This window comes from Tursiops truncatus, chromosome 12 (assembly GCF_011762595.2).
Source record: "Tursiops truncatus isolate mTurTru1 chromosome 12, mTurTru1.mat.Y, whole genome shotgun sequence".
Lineage (NCBI taxonomy): Eukaryota > Metazoa > Chordata > Mammalia > Artiodactyla > Delphinidae > Tursiops > Tursiops truncatus.
In genome coordinates, this window is record NC_047045.1 from 53462141 (window position 1) to 53486971 (window position 24831).

The 24831-nt window shown below is 40.2% G+C and overlaps 1 long non-coding RNA gene across 1 annotated transcript in view; it reads right to left on the reverse strand.

Moving 5' to 3' along the window:
• The window catches only part of LOC141276096 (uncharacterized), a 253850-nt gene extending 246954 nt beyond the window's left edge, over window positions 1-6896 (reverse strand). The window contains exon 1 of the long non-coding RNA XR_012325041.1: window positions 6690-6896. This is a non-coding gene — a long non-coding RNA (uncharacterized lncRNA). The remainder of the gene's footprint in view (window positions 1-6689) is intronic.
• Window positions 6897-24831: the final 17935 nt, after the last annotated feature.

Genomic DNA, 24831 nt, shown 5'->3' on the forward strand with positions numbered 1-24831 from the left:
GTGTATTCTCTTAAGAAGCTAAACAGCTGCTGTCTAACCACTGTCTTAATGGAAAGCAAATTTAGGAGTTTGGAAGCTTTTGGTGGTGCTGGGGATTGGGAGGCTGACAGGGAGAAAGGGTTTCCTTTCTTTCTCCCTTTCTTTTTATCTTTCTTCTTCTATCTTTCTATAATTTTGCGAAGACTTTAATACTATATCATTGATGGGGTTATTTAACTAAATCAGTGTAAAAGCCTCAGGTACACCAAGAATTAAAAAAAAAATGCTAGAGTTTATGCAAAGATGAGGAATTTTACTTTGTCGAAATAACAAAATCACTAATTGCTCCAATGATTGTCCTTGAGAGGAATGGTGTTATCATCCTAACAGAAAGGAAGGGGAACACTGAACACCGAGTTTGCAGACTCACCTTGTAAACTCACTGAAGCATAGGATTATCACTAAGTAAAATTTTACAGTTTATTTTCTCATCCAATTCAAGACATAAAGATATTTTGGCACAGCGGTCTGCCAAATTCTCAAACTATCCAAAAACAACCTGCTCAGGGTTCAGCAAGCCACGCCAAAAAGAGACACACACGACGTCCAATAACATCACAACACACAACAGAAGAGTGGTAGAGAGCCCAGGGCGGTAGCCAAATGATGCTGGGCTGCCTTGGAGAAATAGCACAAAGTCTCTGAAAGGATGACTGGTATGTGTGGAGAGTAGAGTATAGAGTAGAGTGTCTCTTTTTGCGATACGATGCCACAGGATCAAAACAGGGAAAAGCAGCAGCGCAGGAGTCCCAAAAATGTTATTTAAAGCACAGAATTTCAGTTATATCTCAATAAAGCTGGAAACAACTCCTTTTTAATTTTAAAGAAATACTAGTCTACCAACACACACACACAAATTTTTAATTGAGAAAAGAAAGCAAGCACAGAATTTCAATCTCCACTTGTAGGATTAAACTTGCAGTTTTTAAGCACTGAATCAATAAGCGTATAAGTAAGATGAGAAGGCAAAGAAATAGAGCAAGGAATACATGAACTTAGTATGACCAAAAGAAGGCTCTCAGAGAAAATCAGCACTTTAACCCAGAATAATTCTTCATATTACTACAGATGACTGTGGTGGCTACCATCAAAGTGAGAATGTATTTGAGACTAATTGGGTGTTATTATACACTTTGGGGAGTTGAGCCTCCCCATACCATGGAACTTTCAGATTCACCCCGTTTCCTGATTTCTGATGATTGGTTCTCATCATCCAACTATAAAGATTTGGATCATCCCAATTACATTTTGTAGTTACAAGGGGCTGAGCACATCTGCAGCACAGCAGTGAGCATTGTAGACCTCAAAGGAAAGTCATCCACATGAGATCCATGATGTGTGTTTCCAATGTCAAATGCAATTAATTTTTAAATGGATACTTGGGTTTTAGGAGCATTCACCCAAGGCTTTCACTGGCTACTGCCTGAGTGATGATTTCCGTTCTGCTCATCAAGGGCAGCTGTCCCTTCCATCCACTCACTCGTAGAACCCATACCTATCGGCTCAGCCCAGATGGATAAGTGTACCAAGTCTATGCTTGTCCATGATCATCTCTCAAAATATGATGTCACTGGGAGGCAGAGAAAATGCTTGTGAGAAAGATTCTCCATTAATTTATACCAGGATTAATTTTTTTAAGTCTCCCTTTGAAAAGTACAAATTTGATGTGTAATAGATATCATATCATAGGGTTTATACTTCTCTGTGTCCTATATAAACGTTCATCTACTGCAATATGTGGCATTTCACTGAGGTTTTCATTAAGTAGAAGTTTCATTTATATGGAATGCAGAACTGTCCGTTTTCTACTATTATTATTTCATCATCCTGAAATTCAGAAATGTTTTTTTTAACATCTTTATTGGAGTATAATTGCTTTACAATGGTGTGTTAGTTTCTGCTTTATAACAAAGTGAATCAGTTATACATATACATATGTTCCCATATCTCTTCCCTCTTGCGTCTCCCTCCCTCCCACCCTCCCTATCCCACCCCTCCAGGTGGTCACAAAGCACCGAGCTGATCTCCCTGTGCTATGCGGCTGCTTCCCACTAGCTATCTACCTTACGTAGGGTAGTGTATATATGTCCATGCCTCTCTCTCGCTTTGTCACAACTTACCCTTCCCCCTCTCCATATCCTCAAGTCCATTCTCTAGTAGGTCTGTGTCTCTATTCCTGTCTTACCCCTAGGTTCTTCATGACATTTTTTTTTCTTAAATTCCATATATATATATGTGTTAGCATACGGTATTTGTCTTTCTCTTTCTGACTTACTTCACTCTGTATGACAGACTCTAGGTCTATCCACCTCACTACAAATAACTCAATTTCGTTTCTTTTTATTCCATTGTATATATGTGCCACATCTTCTTTATCCATTCATCCGATGATGGACACTTAGGTTGTTTCCATCTCCGGGCTATTGTAAATAGAGCTGCAATGAACATTTTGGTACATGACTCTTTTTGAATTATGGTTTTCTCAGGGTATATGCCCAGTAGTGGGATTGCTGGGTCATATGGTAGTTCTATTTGTAGTTTTTAAAGGAACCTCCATACTGTTCTCCATAGTGGCTGTACCAATTCACATTCCCACCAGCAGTGCAAGAGTGTTCCCTTTTCTCCACACCCTCTCCAGCATTTATTGTTTCTAGATTTTTTGATGATGGCCATTCTGACTGGTGTGAGATGATATCTCATTGTAGTTTTGATTTGCATTTCTCTAATGACTAATGAAGTTGAGCATTCTTTCATGTGTTTGTTGGCAGTCTGTATATCTTCTTTGGAGAAATGTCTATTTAGGTCTTCTGCCCATTTTTGGATTGGGTTGTTTGTTTTTTTGTTATTGAGCTCCATGAGCTGCTTATAAATTTTGGAGATTAATCCTTTGTCAGTTGCTTCATTTGCAAATATTTTCTCCCATTCTGAGGGTTGTCTTTTGGTCTTGTTTATGGTTTCCTTTGTTGTGCAAGAGCTTTGAAGTTTCATTAGGTCCCATTTGTTTATTTTTGTTTTTATTTCCATTTCTCTAGGAGGTGGGTCAAAAAGGATCTTGCTGTGATTTATGTCATAGAGTGTTCTGCCTATGTTTTCCTCTAAGAGTTTGATAGTTTCTGGCCTTACATTTAGGTCTTTAATCCATTTTGAGCTTATTTTTGTGTATGGTGTTAGGGAGTGATCTAATCGCATACTTTTACAGGTACCTGTCCAGTTTTCCCAGCACCACTTATTGAAGAGACTGTCCTTTCTCCATTATACCAGAAATGGTTTCGTTTCTTCCATTTTTCTGCCCCCAAAGGGGTACCATTTTATCCACATGTAAATGGTTTTAGATCACTGATATTACAGTTAAGTGGTTTTCCCTAAAAATAGTTATAGTTTATTGTCCAATTGGGTCCATGTAGCCAAGATCAGAGCTTGAGTCTAAGTGGGATTCAGATATGTTTGGGTATGTGTGGCCAAGCGGTGGGGGAAGACTCTGATGTTCTACAGAGGGTCTGCCTTGTACCTGGATGATTAGAGATACTGATCAGTGAAATAGGTAATGGGAAAAATATGCTACTTAAATTCATCTGGTTTTGAAGGTTACAACTCAGGATTAAGATTCAAAACAACCACAGGAGCTTAGCGATGATCCCACCACATTTATCTGGAACTCAGTGCCACTATATGGTGAGTGGGCAGATTGGTTACAGGTTTCTAGCGTGCACTGTAGAAAAGGCCAGGTAGAGAAATATACATATGAATGAATGAATTATGAAGCAGGCCTGTGCGCCAGGTGATCTTTTAGCAAGTTTCGGTTCTTCGAGGTGTTTAAAGTTCACCCTGCAATTTATCTATTGACTCTCAAGCTTCCACCTTCAAGTGTATTAGACAAGCCTACACTTTCAGGAGTGGCTTCCAGGACTCTGCTGCCTCAAGCTGTGAGGGAGAAATCACAGGTCCAGACAGGGAGCAATTCTATCTGAAATCCTTGGGCTGAAATTAAGCACCTTAGGTGTGTGACTGGTGCTAAATCGCAAAGATAAATTTAAAATGGTAAAATAATAATAATAATAACTGCCAAAAGGAAAAAGCATGGGATTTAGAATTTATTTACCAAAAGAGAGAACTGATCTGGATTAAATAGCCCGCTTTAAGTATTATATATAAATGACAATCTTATGAGAAGAGAGTAGATCAGCTGATATTTAATTCCACTGCTTCTAGAATGAGAAAGAATTTAATTCAGTTTAACCCATGTTGAGTGCCACGTAAAAGCCTCCCTTTAGCCTGTGACTGCTCAAGTTCATGTTAGATATTTACATTGTACAAAAAGAAGGCATTTCTGTGCATGTTTGTTATTAGACAGTGAAACTGGTTGTGAGGGGAAAAAATGGTTATGGAATATCTTTGGTGATTTTTTTTTTTTTTTGCGGTACGCGGGCCTCTCACTGTTGTGGCCTCTCCCGTTGCGGAGCACAGGCTCCGGACGCGCAGGCTCAGCGGCCATGGCTCACGGGCCCAGCCGCTCCGCGGCATGTGGGATCTTCCCAGACCAGAGCACGAACCCGTGTCCCCTGCATCGGCAGGCGGACTCTCAACCACTGAGCCACCAGGGAAGCCCTCTTTGGTGATTTTAAGGATAAATATCCACCTGTCTGTAGAGTGAATCTATTTGGAAAGAGGGGCATCTACCATATCACCTATCTAATCTGTTATCCTTTTAAATTAAAAAAATTTTGTTTGGACCTCTCTGAATAAATTCTAATTACAGCAACCTAAAACTTTAGATTTACATAACATGTATGGTGTTCTATGGTTACTTCCATCCCTTCATCAAAGAAAGGAAAGCAGATTCTAGAATGAAAGAGCTCTCTTGCTCTAGATAGTAATAGAAGCAGCACTGGACTTGGTGGCAGAGGGCCTGAATTAGCATTCTGACTCTGCCATTTACTAGTCAGGTGACTGCAGGCAAATTATATGTGTGTGTTTGTGTGTGTGTGTATATATGTGTGTGTGTGTATGTGTGTATATATATATATAGAGAGAGAGAGAGAGAGAGTAAGAGAGAGAGACAGAGAGAGAGAGAGGGAGAGAAAGAGATGTTATATATAACTGTAAGTATACAGCTCTCTGAGTCTCATTTCTTTTGCATGTAAAATGCAGATATTGCAAATAACCACCTCTCAAGAGATGGTTAAATAGCTCCTGGAAGGTAAACTTCCAGCACCTAGGTCCATGCCTGGCACATAATATATGCTTAATAAGTATTTCATTATTGAATAAATGATTATTTATATATATATATATATATATATATATATATATATATATAAGAATGTCTAGCAGGCAAGCTTCCTACGATAGCTGTAATCATGATGATTCTTGTTATTCCCATCACAGGTAGTATCTGTTGAGACTTACTAAGCACGAGGCACTGTGCTAAGTGCTTCACGTGCTTATCTTATGACCCTCCAATAACACTGGAGGCAAGAAGATTATTTCCCCCATTTTACAGGTGAAGAGACTGAAGCTAAAAGAGGCTAAGTAATTTGCAAAGTCTCACAGCTAATTAGTGGTGGAGCTCAGAATGAGAATGCAGACGTCTGAGTCCAGAGCCTAGGCTCATGGGCAAGAGCAAGAGTTTGGAGCAAAGAAGCCTAGATTTGAGGATCTGCATGGCCCCGTCCGAATGTGACAACATCGACATAACTTCTCCCGGCCTAAATAATCATACCTGAAAAAATAAATCCTATCTCACAGGATTATGGTGAGGACCAAATAAATTACTGTATCTTACTTCCTTATGAACTTTGTGAGAGTAGGACCATGTTCTACTAATATTTAAATCCTGAGTACCTAGCATATAGTAGACCTTAGAAAATTCTGTTAGATAAACAGAATTTGAGCAATTTAATTTAATAGGAAATTCTGTTGTATAACCAGAATTCTGTTGGATAAACAGAATTTCTGTTGGATAAATGAATATTCACAAGTTGCTTTGTAACTATGAATCACTACAAATTCCAATTATCATCATTATCAACAGCTTTACTATGTATTGACCGAGAGCCTCCAGATTACAGAATCTAAGTGATTCCCAAACTCTCGCAATGAACCAATACTCTGCTACAATACAAAGGTGACTTGGAACACCAATACCCACGAAATCTTCATCCAGACCTTATAATACAAGGCAAGTAGCTGGTTACCCTAATTACCAACAGATGATTCCAGAAATGAACCTTTTTTCCAAGGAAGTAGTTGAAAAATCATTAGAAAAACATTCAAAATGTGGTCAACAGCAGGGACCCAGCGTGAGGCTTGAAGCAAACAGTGGAATCCTTAGAAGCCTACTTTGTGTTCCTGAGGTCAGGGGAGCAGACAGAAAGCATATTGCAGCACTTAGTCACTGCAGGGGCCGGAAGCACTCCTTCAGCCATCTTGAATTGGGCAGGAAAAAAGGATTATAATAAAAAACAAGGAAAGTGATATCGCTCATAATATAAACATCACAATCATGGGCCGTATCAAATACGGCATCTCAGCTACTCAAAATAACCATTTGCAAAACATAATTTGTCAAATGTCTCCTATTCTGAGATGAGAAAATGAAACTGGCTAATTGTAGCCTGGAGCAGGGTCCAGAAAAAGTGCAGGTCACCTACCTTGATGCTGCAGGAAGTACATCACTGGGCTTTAGTCTCTTTGAGCACGCAGCACATAGTCTGAGGGCTTGGCAAATCCTAGAAAACACCCAGCCCCTGACCATCCTGCTTATGTGAATAAATATGCCAAACAAGACGAAGACTAAAAAAACATCACAAGGAGTTCAAATCTTAGCTCATGAGGCGTAATCTGACATATGGTTTCACTTGTAAATCCATCAGCATCAGTCAATTCTTTCACTTAAAAATATCTTTTATGATACGACTCGGAACACAAAATAGGGTAGACTAAGTGGGAAAAAAAGCTTTATCTGGGTCAAAATTCCTTTTGACTTGAACACGTACTACTTAAGAAAAAAAAAAAAAGAGGACACTGCTTTTACTTTTAAATTCTTTCTTTCATGGAAATAATAACAGTATATGTCCGAGAGTGTGTGTGCCCATGGTGGTAAAGAGAATACCAACCTAGGAATCAGGTTGCTGAAGTTCTGTTCTGGTTCCAAGTCAACCCCTTTCAGTTTCTTCATCCAAGATTGCCATCACACCCTTCTGAACTAGGCATATATCATGTTCCATGGACTCCCAAACAGGTTACCTCGCTTAATCCCCTCATTATTATTCCCACATTGTAGGCAAAAAAAAAAAAAAAGATTCACAACAAGCCAACTGCTAGATGCAGAGACAAGAGCATAGGACATGGAGTGAGAAGACTGTCCCACCCTACACAGCTGTTTGGTCCCTAGTTTAACTTTTATGTAAAGTGCCTCCTGGCCCACCCCATACACACATACTCTGCTTCCTTCTCTCCCCATGCTCAAGGACGTGAGACTCTCAAGTCTCAAGGCTAGAATTCAAATTCAGATCTGTTGATTTAGAAGTGAATGAATAACCTTTCTTTTTTCTGCAGAGCAGGGGACAAGGTCTGCCCTGGGCAGAAGGTGACTCAGCAGGTGCCAAGAAAGAGAGTGGAGAGAGCTCAGAGGCCCGGAGCCAGCAAGACCGAGGCCTGCCCAGGGCCACCTCCTAAGAGTCATGGAGTAACAGCCTGCAAGACACTACTGATAAAGCACAGAGTTTTACACATCTCCTTTTTGCTGATTATAAAAAAGCATGTCTAGATGCTGAATATAAAGCAGCAGGGCTTTGCAGAGGCTTAGACTAAGGAGATTCCTTACTCTAAAAGAGTAAAAACATAAATTATATAGGTTATATACAGTGACCATATCTCCCCAGATCATTAAACATTCTATTTCTGAAAATAGCAAAATAAAAGTAACATCTGCTAATAATAGAAAAAAAAGTATCAGCCACAGTTAACATTTTGGTGCATTTACATCCAGTCTTTTTTGATGGATATATGTTGTATATTTGCATAAAAATTGTGATCCTACTGTTTGGACAGCTTCGTACTCTGCTCTTCTAAATTAACTTAAATTGTTAATGAAATTTTCCAGACTTCAATCCTCCATTATTGGATATGTTGGTTATTTCCAATTTGTTTTAACCATTATAAACAATGCTATGAGAGTATCCTTGTACGTAATTTGGCAAAGGCTTTTTCAACATTCAGAAAGATGTTCTAGGTGAACTTGGAACATGTTATGAGTGTTTACTATGTGCCAAGTGCTGTGCTTTGTTTTGCAAGCATTACCTCAACCCCTGCCAAAATCTTATGAAATAATCTATGATTAATTCCTTTTACAGATAAGAAAACTAAGGAAAAGAGAGATTAAGTATCTTGACCAAATTCACACAGACACACCCAGTCTGCCTCCAGAGCCTAGACTTTTAATTAGAACAGTGCCAGACGTGCCATGTCTTCTGACATTCTCCCTCCTAAAAGTAGGATTTCCCTCCACATCAGACGCATGTACAGAACCTGTCTGATTAGACAGTCCACCTGCGACAGCCTGGAAAGGCTCAGGAATCTGGAGTTGCCCTTGGTCTTCTGGACTCAGGGTGTCATTCGCTAGGTCATCCAGTCTGTGAGGTGGTGGCACCAAACAGCCCCTGAGACCATCCTGCTTATGACAAAAAAGACACTTACTTCAAGATCCCTGACAACACACAATCTAACAAAGCCACACTGCAGATGATTCTGCAGGTTCTTTCCCTAAGGTTAACTTTTCATCTTATTGCTTAAAAACATGTGTATTTCTTTTCTAAATTCATCTTCCTCTCATTTCTACAAACACGACTTTGTCATCGTTAAGTGTATAACAAAGCTGATCTGTGAAGATTAAGCCTCTTGAGGAAACACACAAGAGCTTTATAATTAGTTTTTGGGGGAAAAAATTAAAATCACTAAAGTTACAAAAACAAGTTTTTAATAACACCCCACTTTATTATGAAAATTAGGCTTCTATTCCTTGGTCACATATGAGGCAAGATACAAACAAAACAGGGTAGAAGGAATCCCCAAAAGAGACCTTGCCGTCTCCAGAAGGGAGGACAAGATGCGTAAAGGAGAGTGAACAACACAAAAGGGGTTTTAATCCGTGTGGACACGAAGGTGGGAAACAGCATGCCGCCACCAAGAGGGAGGCTTGGTACAAAGGCAGTGCCTGGCAGTAATGGGACCCAGCTGAAGAAGGGAAAACTAGAGATGGGTATCGGAGAAGACTTCCTGGCAGTGAGAACTGCTGGATTAGAGAACGGCCTCCCCAGGGAAGGGCGGGAAACTCCCTCACGCAGGACACTAGAAACCAGACACAGCACAACAGTAAAAGCCACGCCGAAGGAGGAAACCCTGCACTAACAGAGGATGAACCGGATAACCTGTAAGGCCTTTTCTATCTGGAGTTACTTTGATTACAGTAATATAATCCTTCAGGGATGTAGGAGAGGTGGTAGGGGTGGAGTGCTTTAAATTTTTGAGTGAACTTAATTCTGATGGAAGGTGCTGGACTGACATCCTAAGAGACAAAAGCTCTCTATTCATCCACACAACACTGACAGAGATACGTTTCCCCCCTGGGCTTCACCAAATGTGTCCCCAGTCCCGGCATTAAAGGAGAAGGAAAGCAGTGTCCTTTCACCCCTCGACTCCTGGCTTCTCCTCATTGCTTCACAACAACGAAAAGGCTGTTAGTTTTAAATACCGGCCCTTACACCGAATCCTCCGCTCCCCACCCCAAAAACCGAAACGCTGCATTTTGACGGGAACCCGTAGAATCTCTTTAAGCATCCATCTGGGAAGCATTAAAATAAGCAAACTGCTTTCAAAGGATGGTGTGTGGCAGCGAGTCTTGGTCTGTTATTCTCTTTCTTCCATGGACAGATGTAAAGAAGGGTGGGTGAGTGGATGGATCGGGGTATAATTCCTCCATCCGCTCTGCTTCTAAGTCTTAAATGGGAGCTTTCAGGGCAGCTTCCTGCTCCCTTTCCATGCTTTATTTTCTATCTCCTTCCACACCTCTCCTTCAAAAGAATAATTTTTGTCCTGCCTTAAATTTGTTCGGAACATGTCAGAAAGAGGGATCTCAGTCAGAGGGACTTTGGAGTTTAGATCTTCACCCACCAGATACTGTGCCAGTTAATTCAGATCCCTCGTGTCTCTCATGCATCTCTCCTGAGTTGCTGGTTTCTTATTTTCTTTAAGTTTTGCAGAAGTAACCTCAAAGTGCTGGCAAAGTTCTGCACGGAAACCAACCAGTAACATTCATCTGAGACCCAGCTCTTTGATCTTCTCTGCAAAGTATGTGTAAATTTCAGAGTTTAGTTTTCTGTATCTCTCTTCTGCCCGAGACAGGTCCACATAGTTACCCATCACCCTATTACATGAAGCCTTGGTCTCTCTATGTCCTAATGCAGATATTTTATCTGCTTTTCTAGAAGGTGTGTGAACAGAATGCATGCTGCCTTTTCGTTGTACTTTGGGCTGTGTGGACCTGACCAGCCTTGCCTTCCATGCATGTGGATTCAAACCTCAGAGAGATAAAACCTGTGATTCAAACCACAGTGCAGGAGGTGTGATAGGGCTTGCTCTGGGTCCCAGTACTGATCTCAGGGACATTAGGCATAAAGAGAAAATCCAGTTTTGACTGCCCCCCATTTTGTGCAATGATTGTTAACAAAGCTCCCTGCCTGTTCTGACAATGAACATATTCAATTGCTTATTTCCTATAGAAAGTCTCTCTTACACTTCAATGGACTTGGGTAAAAACAAGGCCTGACATGTGGTCTCACAAGGGTTCAGATGGCGTCCTAGCCACTGCTTGCCTGCAGAGGTTGAAACTTGTTTTTCTTCCTCTCTATTTAAGTAATCAAACGGACATCTACTCCATGACAGAGAGCTGAATTGGTCAGGAAGTAGTTGTACCTTTGATTTCCTGCTTCTTCACTGCAGACAAAAGCCTGCTATATAGTTACCTCCAATTGGCGTACGGTGTACGTTGCAGACCACAATGTAGGTGAGTAATGAATCCTGTGAGAATCTGAGTGACCTGACCCAAGACCCCACTCACAAGTGGGCAGACAACCTGGAGCCTGTAAACACACTGTTTTTAAGTTACTGAAAATCAATGTTAAAACATTAAAATCACCGAAAAATAGAACACCATGACTCTCCAATGAAGAGTGATTATTTGCATGACTAAGAAGAAGAAAGTGATTCAACAATACCCAAGGGTAAAAGCATGGTCAAATATAAGAAATGCACTTCAGTGAATAATCACCTCCTTGTATCCACTTACTGCCCAAAAGTCTCCTGCTTCAGGACTTGTGTATCTCCACAGCTAACCCAGCTAGCAAGAGAAAGCTTCCTTGAAAAAGAAGCTGAAGTAAACTTGTAATATAGAAGAGCTGTGATAACCTCTCCACAACCCCTGGAATAAATGTATCTCTCTATCTGCAGACACTCAGCACATTGACTCCCTTGTACTTCCAACACTGCAACCGAATTATCAAATTATCTCTTAGTTAGTCCTTCAATCCCCAAACAGAAGTGCCGTTTGCCAGGGGTGCCACTCCTGAACTATAGGACCACATCCTTCCCAGGGTGTAGCAGGGCTAGCGCAGTCCAGTGCGCTGTCAGTCAATGAGTCTAACCCACAAAGCAGGGGGTCCATGGCCTTGCGTGTCTATATCTAGTACACCGGCCACGGCACAGCTGAGGTCATGTCCTGGGTCTTTTACACAAGGACCAAGTTCTTGGCCAAAACGATCTGATGCCTTTCTTTACAGTCAATCATTTTCATGTGGTTTTTATTTTCATTTTAACTCCCTCATAAGGGGACCTCCCATTCAGCTAGGTCTCTTACATAATAAAGAAGCTCTTATTCTGAATATAAAGTAAGTCATAGGCTTATAAAGAGTTTGCCTATTGCCCCAGAGTCCCTTTGCATCCATATACTCAACCCACATCAATATAACCCCATTCCTATATAACTTGGAATGCCAGGGCCAATTCTGGACATGAAGGAGCTAGGTTCTCTCAAAGCTTTCTTGATTTGAACTGACTAAAGGAATCCGCGAAAGCTTATCCAAAAGTCTCCCAAGATACCACTGGCCTCATGTCTTAATTTATCAATAAAATTTCTTCCTATGGAAACCCGAGCATAACGAGAAGCTCATGGTTAAAATGTTCATAGCTGGCTCCTTGTCCTCTTCCGTCAGTGCCCAACTCAACCATCCCCTCACTCCCGACCACAGTTTTTCTACATTATTTCACAGAGATAGATTTGAAAACATGTTTTATTTTACAAAAATAGCTTCCAAACTTTTTTCTAGGACACTTGAAGCATACACACACACGCAGTCTTCCTTTTAAGGCCACTTAGTGACTTAAAACAACCATTACGTTTTGCTCATAGTTTTATGGGGAGAGCTTTGTTGTGTGGTCCTTCTCTGATCACATGGCACCCTCGTGGGGTAGCTGGGAATTAAGATTCCTCTGCTACAATGATTCTTCATTCAAACATCTGGTGCCTCAGTGCTCCTTGGACTCTCTCCACATGATGTCACCAGGGTCTCTCCACGTGGCTTGGACTTTTCATGAATGATGGTCTTGAGATGCGCTTCTTACCTGAATGCTTAGAGTTATAAGAAAGATCATTCCAAAAGACCCAAAATGGAAGCGCCAAGCCTTCTTATGAATGAGTCTCAGAAATCCCTGAATATCACTTCTGCCACATTCTATTAATCAAGCAAGTCACTGAGGTCAGTCCAGTTTCAAGGGATTAGGAGAAACAGATTCCACCTCTTGATAGCGGAATGACATACAGGAAGGAAAGGGATCGATGGTGGCCATCTTGGATATAAACTACCGCAGAGAGAATGCCACCCTTCCTCAAGATCTGTCTTTTTTTCACATATAGCTCCACTTATTCACAGACTTCAGATGTAAATCGATAAGAGGCTGGACGTAGGTATCTATCTATGAGTGATAAGCACCGTGCTTTACTTAGAAACTCCTCTCTGCTAATAATGTGTTAGAGAACAAAGTTGTCTGTTGAACTTGTTCTTCACTCAAGTTAAGTTCTCTTTCTGGATGCTTCTCAGTTCCCCCAAACTTCTGGAAAACCCATTTTACCAGGTCACCAAACACATCTAGACATTGCAGACGCCAAATGCTGATTATAGCCTGGGCTCAAGCTGAGACTCTGCTACACAAGTTAGCCCAGCACAGATTCTGGAACATAGGAGATGCCAAGCAAGCAGTGGTTCTCATTTCCTTCCCTTCTCTCACTGTGTACGAAGACCTAGGTTAAATATTGGATTATGATTCCCACTTACAGATGATAAAACTGAGGCTCAGAGAAGCTAAGAGACTCGCCCAAGTTCATATAAACAGTTAGTAATGGAGATGAAACTTGAGCCCAGGTCTTCTAAAGATTTGTCTAGAGTTCTTTCAGCTCCACCAAGGTTTATCGAAGTTCATTTACTCCTTGAATTCCAAGGTATAAAATAGAGAACAGATTCTTCAATGGAAAGGAATACAGCACTAAGAAAAATGAGGTGCCAGGGTTGGTGGAGACGGGCATTAAAATAGAAGTAGTGTACTATAAAAATCACACCACCTACTCATCAGTTTTGCCTAGTGCTAACCTTACTATATTCCCCAGAAATAGTATTCCAGAGGATTTATTCCTGCAGTATATACCAAGGGTGCTTTTTATGTTTTCAGTGGAAAATATCAGTGATTCCAATAGATAATTTTTAGACTTGTGCTGCCCACTCCAACTCCCTTTTAATCCCTTACATCCTGCTTACAGTTAATGGAATGCAGAATTCCATCTAGCCCTGTTCTACAGATCTCCCAGCAGGACGTCATTGCTGTGTATCAGTTACTAGGTGTGGGTTTCCTTTTGCACCAGTTTGTCTGCCTTCCCAGGGATGAAATGAAGATTTCCCCAAGGACAGAACCCAACATCACTGCCTCTTGCCTGGTCAGCTTCCCTGGAACGCCAGTGGCAGCCTTTGCTTCCAGCAAAAACATGCTGCGTATCCATAACAAAGGTGGCAGGAGGCTGTGATCTGGCCGTCTTCAACTCTGTCTTTCAGCCAAGACAGTTTCTGAGCCTTGCCCCAGCGTTTCTGAGCCTTGCCCCAGAGCCCTAAGCCTCTGGTCTTTGGTGGCCCTACCACCTGGCATATACTAATGGGTCAGCAGACAAGATGAGTCTAGGTTCAGCCCTCCTTGACTCACCAGCTCCCTGTGATTGTGCTGAATAAAGGTAACTTCCTTTACTCAAATAGCCAGAGGACATTTGCCAAGAGGGCGAGTGACCTTAGGCCACAGCTGTATATATCACTTGGAAAGGCAAAATGCATAAATACTGGCCAAAATCACAGCATTTTTACGCTATCCTGAAGCAAGAAATAAACAAGTACTTTATATTCTGTGATGACTTTATTTTAAAGTATAAAATAAAGTGTCCTCATTAAAGTACACTGTACTTATTAAAATATACATGTTAAAATTCTGGAAAGAAGTATGAGAATTCTGTCCTTGAACTAATCTAACGGTTCCTTCCTAGGGAAATATGCCCAGTAGTATCTGGTATAATAATAAAAGTAGCTCCAAGTGTGCAAAGTATTTAACATTACTGTCACCAAAGCAGGGAGGGGTAAAGAACACACATACAATGTTCACCTACTTAAAATAGTCAGACTGTAAAACGTCAGTTGCATCCAATCCATTTTATTAAAAATATGCAAGTTAAAAAATATATATGCAAGTTAAATGTAGTCATTATAAAAATTAAGAAAAATAAATAAAAAAGAGAAAAATAAAAATCTCCTATAGTCATACAACCTTGACATAACTACTATAAATGTCTTGGGATTTATATCCCTCTAGACCTTTCCCTGTGTGTGTGTGTGTGTGTGTGTGTGTGTGTGTGTAAAATCCTTTTAACAAAATTAGGATCCTTGCAGTCTGTAATTTTCTATTTATACTTAATGGAGCATAAACATCATTCCATATCGATAAACATACATCTGCACTTCAAAATATCAGCCCACAATATATTGAAAATGTGCCTTTAAATAAAGGCACTTACCAGTCAAGTCAAGCTTTGCCAGTAACGCGACTGCCTCATATTATGCGCCTCCTGACAAAGTGCAGTAGGAGGTACACACATCACCTATAACGTGTTCTTGCCTGAAATGTCCAACCTGGATTTAATCATGAAGAAACAGATTAATCCAGAATGTGAGGCATTCTGTAAGAAGAATTACATTCTGTAAGAAGCCTGACCTGGACTTCTCAAAGGGTTGATATCATGGAAAGACAGAAGAACAGTGTTCTAGACTGAGGGCAACTGAAGATATAGAGTAGCCAATGCCATGAGTGAAACTTCATTGGAGTTTGGGTCAGAAAAAAAAAAAGAATAAAGAATTTTTTTAGGATAATTTAAATGTTTGTAAATGATGTCATTGAATTAATGATGATTGTATTAGGGTGGTAATGGTGTTGTGATAGAGAATACTCTTACTCTTTAGAGAGGCATGATGAATGAAGTACTAAGAGGTACAGTGTCATGATATTGGTAGCCTGCTTACAGTAGGGTTAGCAAAAGGGAAGAATGCTCATATACATATATAAATAGAGAGGGAGAGAGAAAGAGAAGGTATGGTGCAGATATTCAGTGCACCATTTTCCAAATTTTCTGTGCATTTGAAATGTTTCAAAGTAATACATATATATATTTACATTTATATAAACATATAATAAACATTTCTGGATTTCCCTGGTGGTGCAGTGGTTAAGAATCCACCTGGCAATGCAGAGGACACGGGTTCGAGCCTTGGTCCGGGAAGATCCCACATGCCGCAGAGCAACTAAGCCCGCGCACCACAACTACTAAGCCTGCGCTCTAGAGCCCACGAGCCACAACTACTGAAGCCCATGTGCCTAGAGCCGGTGCTCTGCAGCAAGAGAAGCCACAGCAAAAAGAAGCCCGTGCTCTGCAACGAAGAGTAGCCCTGCTGGTCGCAACTAGAGAAAGCACGCACAGCAACGAAGACACAACACAGCCAAAAATAAATTAATTAAAAAAAAACTTATCAACAAATAAACATTTCTATCCCATCATATTTAATGACTAAATGTGATTCTCTTATGTGGATTAACAATAATTTAACAAGTTCCTCATTTTCAATACTTCATTTACTCCAATTTTTTTTTTTTTTTTTTTTTTTGCGGTATGCGGTCCTCTCACTGCTGTGGCCTCTCCCATTGCGGAGCACAGGCTCTGGACGCGCAGGCCCAGCGGCCATGGCTCACGGGCCCAGCCGCTCCGCAGCATGTGGGATCCTCCCGGACTGGGTCACGAACCCGTGTCCCCCACATCGGCAGGCGGACTCTCAACCACTGCGCCACCAGGGAAGCCCTATTCCAATTTTTAACTCATGAGAAGTTTCAAAGACAATTCTTGTAGTAAATTGTTTGCACATATTTTTAACTATTTAAGATAAATTCCTAGAAACAATTGCTCAACCAGGTTCAAGGACATTTTTAAAGTTTTTGGTACTGCAACCTACAATACAATTATTTGATTCAGTGCTGAAAACTTTCTGTGGCCCTCAATCCCCAGGACCTAATAATTCTCTTCAAAATGATTAAATTTGTCAAATGATAAGACTTCTAATGCTGATATTCTATTTCCTGGGTTATTTAATAAAATTGGAGCTCTCAGTTCTTGGCAACATCTAGTAACTCTATGTGCATAACCATGGGCATTTCAATCTCTACCAAAAACTGCTTTTGTTGTAACCTCAAGTCCCCCTATAGAACTTAGGAATTGTCAGTCGCCTTTCCTGTGCTGTCCATCTGTTCTAAAAATGTTTATCTTAATTATTGGCAGCAACATATCTTTGGTCATTATCCCCAGCAAAGGTGGCACTACCTGGCCCCATCAGAGGTTAGACTGAGTAGTGTTCTAGAGCCATCAGCACTGTGTGAGACCACCTCTCTGAAGAAGACAGAGTCTGAATCCTGCCATAGATATATCACAGCCTGGACCACTGCTTCCAAGGATTCATCTCCCAACACTCACTATGTGATACACACATCATTCAAATAACACTTATTAGGCAGCCCAAACCAAACCTTAGCCAGTCTCGAAGCTGTTCCTAACAGGTTTGGTCTATTGAACAAGCCATGCTTACTGTTATAACACATTCAGATGCAGGTAATTCACTTGTGCGCTCGCTCTCTCTCTCTCTCTCTCTCTCTCTCTCTCACACACACACACAGACACACACACACACACACACTTCTTCCCCACACCTGAGCGTGTGGGGAATATTTTCCAAGACCTCATTTTGGCTAAGTGACCAAAAAGGAAAGGAAAGTTAAAAAAATAGACATAATCCTTTTATGTAGCATATTTTCTGCCACTGGAAGTGAAATTGTTGACCCAAGAATCCAAGCAAATGCTGTTTTAGCTGGATCCCTTTCAAATAATAATAATCAAGAAGGCTTCGTGTAACTAGAATCAAAGTCACCATTTATGGAAGCACTGAGATAAACCCATGGCTGCTTCATGCTTCTCGCAAGCTGTATGATCTATATTTTCTGTTACTGGTTCCAATGTGGTACCCAAGCCCAGGTAACATTGACTAATAGCAGAGTTCATCCAAAGAAAATAGATAACAAGTTCAATTGAAACTCTTAATGCCTTTCCAGAGCAATTATTTTTCTTAAGAACTCATGGGAGATTAGAATTCCAATGTCTCTTTGCAGTGGTTTTGGCTGTACCTCTCACATTGAAAATACATTAGCCCTGTTTCTTCCATTGACTCCTATGGTACAACACGTTACCTCCTAGATACCATGGAGCCATGGTGGAGTGTTCCTTAGGGTGAGGCAGCATACAAGGAGCACACAGGATATTCGTATCCCAGAAAGGTGTATGTGAGGATCACCTGCACGGGCTATGTAACCTCAGGCAAATCTCATTATCTCTCGAAACCATTGATTCCACATTTATGCTCTGGCCACAATTACTCAAACCCATAAAACTTCTGTGTGGAGTGGGTAGAAAACTCTAAAAGTTCAATGTTTATTACGTTTATAATTTATTATGATGTACATTAATTCAAGGGAGAGTATTCAGTACGAACAATGAGATGGTTTTCTGGCCTGTTTTTAAGAAAAGATCAGCTAACCTAAGACCTAAGAGTTTTATGTGAAGTTACTATTAAACCATAAGTTAAAAAGGAAAATTGTAGTGGCAAAGAAAACGTTTGAAAATTATATCAGTAAAAAATAATTTTTAAAAAAGTATGTGCTATTATCTGTATTATACAAAACCAAAAGATATGCACATCAGATAATTTTAAAGAACCTCAGAGGCACATTTATTTTACTTCTTAGGTCAGGTCACTGGGAGACCATATTCTGTCCTCTTCTGCCAGAGGTGTTGTATTATCTGGCTGTGACCATGGGTCTGGAGTTCAGTGGTAACAGGACCAGCCCCTAGCTATTCCACTTAGAGGCTGTGTAACTTTAGGCATTTACTTTACCACTCTGAGTTTTTTTCTTTATCTGCACAATAGGGATAAAAATCCTTTCTTTGTGCATCCTGTGACTGACTTTTACTCAGAACTCACATCCCGGCCCCAATTTGGAAGAACTCCCAAGGACTACTCCAGCTCTAGAACTCCCTGTAGGAGTAGCTAAGGCCTTGACTGCAAAAGCATCATAACTCAGCTTCTTCCCTGCCTAATCCTGCTTTCCTTACCCCTCGAAGGTATTGTTGCCAAGAGCACTTCCCAACACATTTACTGTACGTAATAAATCTCAGAGTCTGTATTTGGAGAACCCGAACTATGACACACCTCTTCCATAAACGTGGAGGAAATACCTATGTCATAGAGGTTTGTGATGCTAAGTATACCTTTCAGAATACATTAAAACCAGGATAACCAACAAGAAAACCTTGGTGATCTGGTTTCTAGCTCCTTCAGCACCTTCTGATATAGAACCTTAACTACAGCAGCTTAAGGAGATATAAGAGCGTCTGCTATCAATTGATAGTCCTCCCTCCCAGAAGAAATTTCAGTGTTTACTTGTTTCTCTAGATTTGCCTCCTTTTCCCATATCATTTGTTCTTGCTTTATCTTCCAAATATACAAACCATGTATGTGGTGGGATCTTGGTATATCCTCAAAATTGACTCACTGTCAATCTTTGACACACCTGGCTCTGGTAACACTTGTTCTGATTTGATTTCTCACTCAAAGCTCTGAATGCCACACTCAGTCTGATTTCATCACTGTCTCTTTGCTCAACTAAAGAACAGAAAGCTACCCAACACAGAGGATGGGAAGACTTCAAGGCTGATTTCAATTGGCTCAAGAAACAAGTGCCTCAGAACACTGAGAATGCCAAAGAACTCCCAAGTGGCATATAAAACCCTCTATCTAGAAATGGAGCCTTTAGGACTATATTTAGCCCAGGACATTATCTCCTCTCATTTTACTGCTAGTTTTTGTCTGTTCTCTCTGGAATCTGGTTCTATCAGCTGTCCAAGAAAATTATGGAAATGTCTCAAAAGCGTTGCTAATATCCACCTTCCCCACTGCTTCCACATTCCTGAAGATTCCAAGGGCTTCAGTCAATTAGGTGACAGCAGTCGGTGACCATCCAGACACCTTCTGCCCCAGCTGCTGACTGTGTTGTGGCCCAGACATGGTTTTCCAGCTGAAAAGTGAAAACCAAGTGTAAAGCTGAAGGAGTGCCCCCTTGACAGTGCTCACCTTGGCAGAAAACGGCCTTAGAAGCCCAAGTGTTGCCAACTGAACTCTCAGATTGTGGGGTTCAATAACAGCCCAGACAAAACACTCGTAGATTCAACGTGTTTTTAAAAGGGCTTAGAATATATAAACTTTTAAATAAATGCCTCTGTGGTACGATCTTCATTTTTGAAGTGGCTTTGTGAACGCTGGCTTATTTTCCCTTCTGTTCTTGCCACACCAAAAGGGAGTTGTCCTGTGAACTCACTTCATGACTGAGTCAGATCCATCCAAGAAGCAATGTTTTGAACAATGCAGTGGCGGTTATAAATGTCTTATTGTGTGTTTTCCCTCACAACTTTAAACAAAGAAATACCAATGTTTCTAGCTTGTTTTTCTTTCTTTTTTTTAATTTAAATTAGTGTCTCTCTCAACAAAATTTTTAGGAGGTCAAGACTTTTCATTATCTCTAGTTAGCAGCAAAAATATCCCAAGTGTATTTAAGTGAATAAGATATTAATTTTAATGTTGTGTACAGGTCATGGTACCTCTTCAATTAAAGTAAATACTTTCTGCCTCTTTATATGGCTTATTTTCCTAATTTTCCAGTGTTACATGATATTAAATCATCAAGCAAAAAACAGTTGCTTGATTGTAGCTTGAATAGGACTAAGGAGGCATTACTACTGTGTTTAAAATCACCTCATGATCAAGAATCAAAACTGGTATATAGTTCATTGAGCTAAAAGAGGTTTAACAAGATGAATTTTGATCAGTGATGCATGTAAGCTTTATCTGGCTCTCCTAAATGTAGATGGAACCTTACTGAAAATGAACATTTCTGAAAGTTTCAAATACATTTTGCTTTTAGTTTGGCCAGAAATAAGTATAAAGCATTTCCTTGATTCCTTTTCAAATCCTCTGTATGTAATTTATAAAGTTTTAAAAATTAAATAAATATTATACAGTCCTGACTCTGATGAATGTGAATTGATTGCATTTACAAGATTTACATTTCCTATTCCTGCTAATATCTTTTAATGTTACATCAATATTTTAAAATAATAAACATTGTATTGTTGAATGGGATTTTGTGCCCTTAGGAAGAAACAAGAGGAACAAAGTTTGAAATTATCCTCCCAACCACTCCTATAATTGCATGTTTATAATTATAGGAAAATATTCTTAGAAACCAACTTGGGTAAATCTTGGGGAGGTCTATAGACCTTTCACAACTTTTTGAAATGGAAACAATAATTAATTTACAGTAAATGTTTGTTTCTTCATGCCTGTGTTTGAAGTATTTCTCTGAGGGTAGAGCTATCAGGGAAAAATTAAACAGGTTAAAGAAGTTTAAGATAGCTCATGGAGGTAATTTTAAAACCTTTCAAAAACTATTACCCGTAGCTAGAATTCAGTGTTGTTTAATTCTGTATCTAGGGTATAAGCTACCATGGTCATGCCTAAGAGATGCAATGTGTTATATCAGGAAAAGCAATAGAACAGGAGCCAGGAACATGGAGGGGGCATGACAAGGAACCCAGCCATAAATAAGTTATGAAAGCCAGCTAAGTCCTCTGGGTCTTGGTTTCCCATCATTACCAAGGGCTCTTCCTGTTCCAACATTCTGCAATTCCTTATTCATTTGACAAACTTTACCAAGAGCCTATTAAATGCAAATTTGCTTTGAAAAGATACTTTGTTACATTGCCCTTGTTTAATACGGTGCCAATGCCAAATATTACATCTTATATAACACTTCACTTTTCACATCATTTTTTTAATCCTCAAAAGAACCCTATTCAAAGAGACAGATCAAGCATCACTAGGCTCATTTCTGAATGGGTAAACTGAGCCATGGAACAACTAAGTGACTCATCCAGCACCAGTACAGTAATTCTCGTAGCAGAATTAGTTCAAGAATTCAGGTCTCCAGAGTCCAACAAAATAACCTCTCCACTTGAGCACTCTTGGCACAAATAAAAGTACCTGGCCGTACCACCGCCCTTTTGTTTTTTTCCCACAAGAATACCTTGCATCAGCTGTCCATACGTTTTAGGGGAGCTGCAGACAGTTATTTGTACAGAATTTGAGAACCGGGCTGTGGCTTGGTCCCAGCCTCTCCGCCAACATCCCAGGCAACCTTGGGCTGGTGGTTCACCCACGGAATAAAGATCTACATCCATGAGGATACTCTTGGCATTAGGCTATGTGACTGCCTGGGTATGTGGCAGGAGAAAATGTCCGTGGATTCCTTGAACTCATGAGGAAAGGCGGGATAAAAGCAATAAAATTTATAAATAGGCTACTACCAAAGTTTCTTTCAAAAGAAAACCTGAGGTTTCCAATCCTTGCTTTCTCAAAGCCATTTTTGACTAACATCTCTTGGTTGTCAAGGATACAATAAAGTCATGAAGACCGTTATCATGCTTATTTCCATGTTATACTCCCCAAAGGGCAGAGCTGGTGTCAGACTCCAGGAGCTGTTGCAGGGAGGGAAAGAATAGGAGACTTGCAAGTGCTTATGGAGCCACTAAAACATCCTGTGTGCTTTTCACATATTGAAATTTCAAAAAATCAAACTTTTTCTGCAGCAACAGGTTTCAACAGGGAAATTGTCTAGAATCTAAATTCAAGCTGAGATTTATTCCCCAGAACTCGACTCGTCTTTTCACCCTATTTCGATCATATCGTTTTTATGCCCCCTTCTTCAATCCCAAGTGGGGAAACTGATCAAACACATTCTGCACATACCTCTGAGCCCACAGACTCAGCTTCCCAGCTGCTGCAGTAACCTCACAAATTCAGAGACCATCTCCAGTTTCCAAAAGTGCAGTGGCTTTCTTGACTAGAGGAATACCCCAGACACACCCACTATTCTCAGCTTGCCTGACTTTTGCATCTCTGTCTTATGATCACTGACACCATTTTTCTGTCCAATCAGACCACCGGATAAAAAGGATTTCTCTTTAATATTAATAGAAAGAACTTCCCTTCAGTACTCTTGATCTCCCTCCCCACATCACAATTTTATCTTCATATTCAACACTGCATTATAACAGTTGCCTGATTTCCCTGTCAAGGTCCTGACAGTGATGAGGTGTCAGGACATCGTCATGTTTTCAGTTGAAAAAAAAAAAAAATTGGCTTTATGTAGTCTGCATGCGAAGAGTTTGGCAGATGAAAATTCAGAAAAGCTGCCAATGAGGCAAATGTTTAATCTTGGAGAAAGCCCTTCACACGAATGCAGTTGACGTAGAGGAAAGGAAACCACAAAAATAACAGGGTAATAACATTAAAGACTGGTTTATACACACCAAAAGAAAAGGAAATTCAGAGCTGACTTCCATATCCCTTCTTATAATTCATCACAACAGGATGAAATATGCAGATGGTGTTTCCTCTATGAAATTGGAAAAAAGAGCACAAATTTCAAAATCAGATGAACACAAATGTAGTAAAATGTCTGGTTATTCTTTGCACTTTGATAGTTATCTTCCATTGAAGGTTCTCATAACACTTTGCAACAATTAGTCTCCCCATATTATAGCTGAGGAAAGTGAGATCCAGGCCAATAAAGTAATTCCTTCAAACACACAGAAAATCAGAGTCACAAACTGAGTTGCAACTTCTTTTTTCACACCTGCTATAAAAGTTACTTTCTTGGTAGAACGCTTTTCTCAGAAAGAAACTGACTTTTATTTGAAAGCATACTATCAGTCCAATATATCTACTATAAGATAGATCATTGTAGCATACTCTGAACAATATATATTTTAGATCAAGTTTTAATTCATTTGTAATAATTTGAAAATTATTTGATGATACATTTTTCCCAACTCACCTTCTAATTCCAATGATTCAATAAATTTGCAAGGCATAATCATATCTAATTATTCTAAGAAAAAGTTTTTTACTTCTTAATAGTGAGACTTAAAAATCATAAAACTTTGCCCTGGGACTCTCCTGGTGGCACAATAGTTAAGAATCCGCCTGCCAATGCAGGGGACACGGGTTCAAGCCCTGGTCCGGGAAGATCCCACATGCCGCAGAGCAACTAAGACCGTGCGTCACAACTACTGAGCCTGAGCTCTAGAGCCTGTGAGCCACAACTATTGAGCCCGGGTGCCACAACTACTGAAGCCTGCACCTCTAGAGTCCATGCTTCACAACAAGAGTAAGCCACCGCAATGAGAAGCCTGTGCACCGCAAGGAAGAGTAGCCACTGCTCATAGCAACTAGAGAAAGCCCGTGCGCAGCAACGAAGACCAACGCAGCCAAAAATAAATAAATAAATGTATTAAAAAGAAATTCTTTGCCCTAAATCCCTAATACAGGAAAACAGCTTAAATATTTCAGATAAAATTTATACCTACTTAAACAATGTTTTGTATGTATATGTTGGGAGTTTCATTTGGTTTGTTCTAAGTAATGTTTAAATTTCTACCCTGATAAATTGTGAAGCAACTTCTCCCTTCCACCCCAAGATCCTCTCTGTCCCTTTTTTAATTAACTGTGTCATCAACCAGAATCTGAATTGTTTGAACTAACCCACCAAAAGTTATACCCATAAAAATTGTACTGAAGTCAGTGCTTCCAGGATCCAATCCTAACTTGGAGAGAGATTTATCCAGTGGCTAGATACAGCAGAGCTGGAAGAGAACTTGGATGACAGTCAAGGAGGGAGTCAAGAGCCTAGCCAAAAAACTGTGCCAAGCCTGGTCTGAAGGAATAGGGCAAGACCAATAAGAGAAGAATGTGAAGTGAGGTCAAAAGGTAAGAGGAAGAGAGGACAAGAAAGTCTAGAAGATCAGGAGGTAAATCCTCCATATGGAACAGAGAGAATGAGGGTGGGAATGATGAAAAGATGCTGAAGTTCCCATTTCAGTAGAGCCAGATGGCTGAATGTGGCACAAAAGAGCCAGTCATGCAGGGCCAAATAGGTCCAAACAAATAA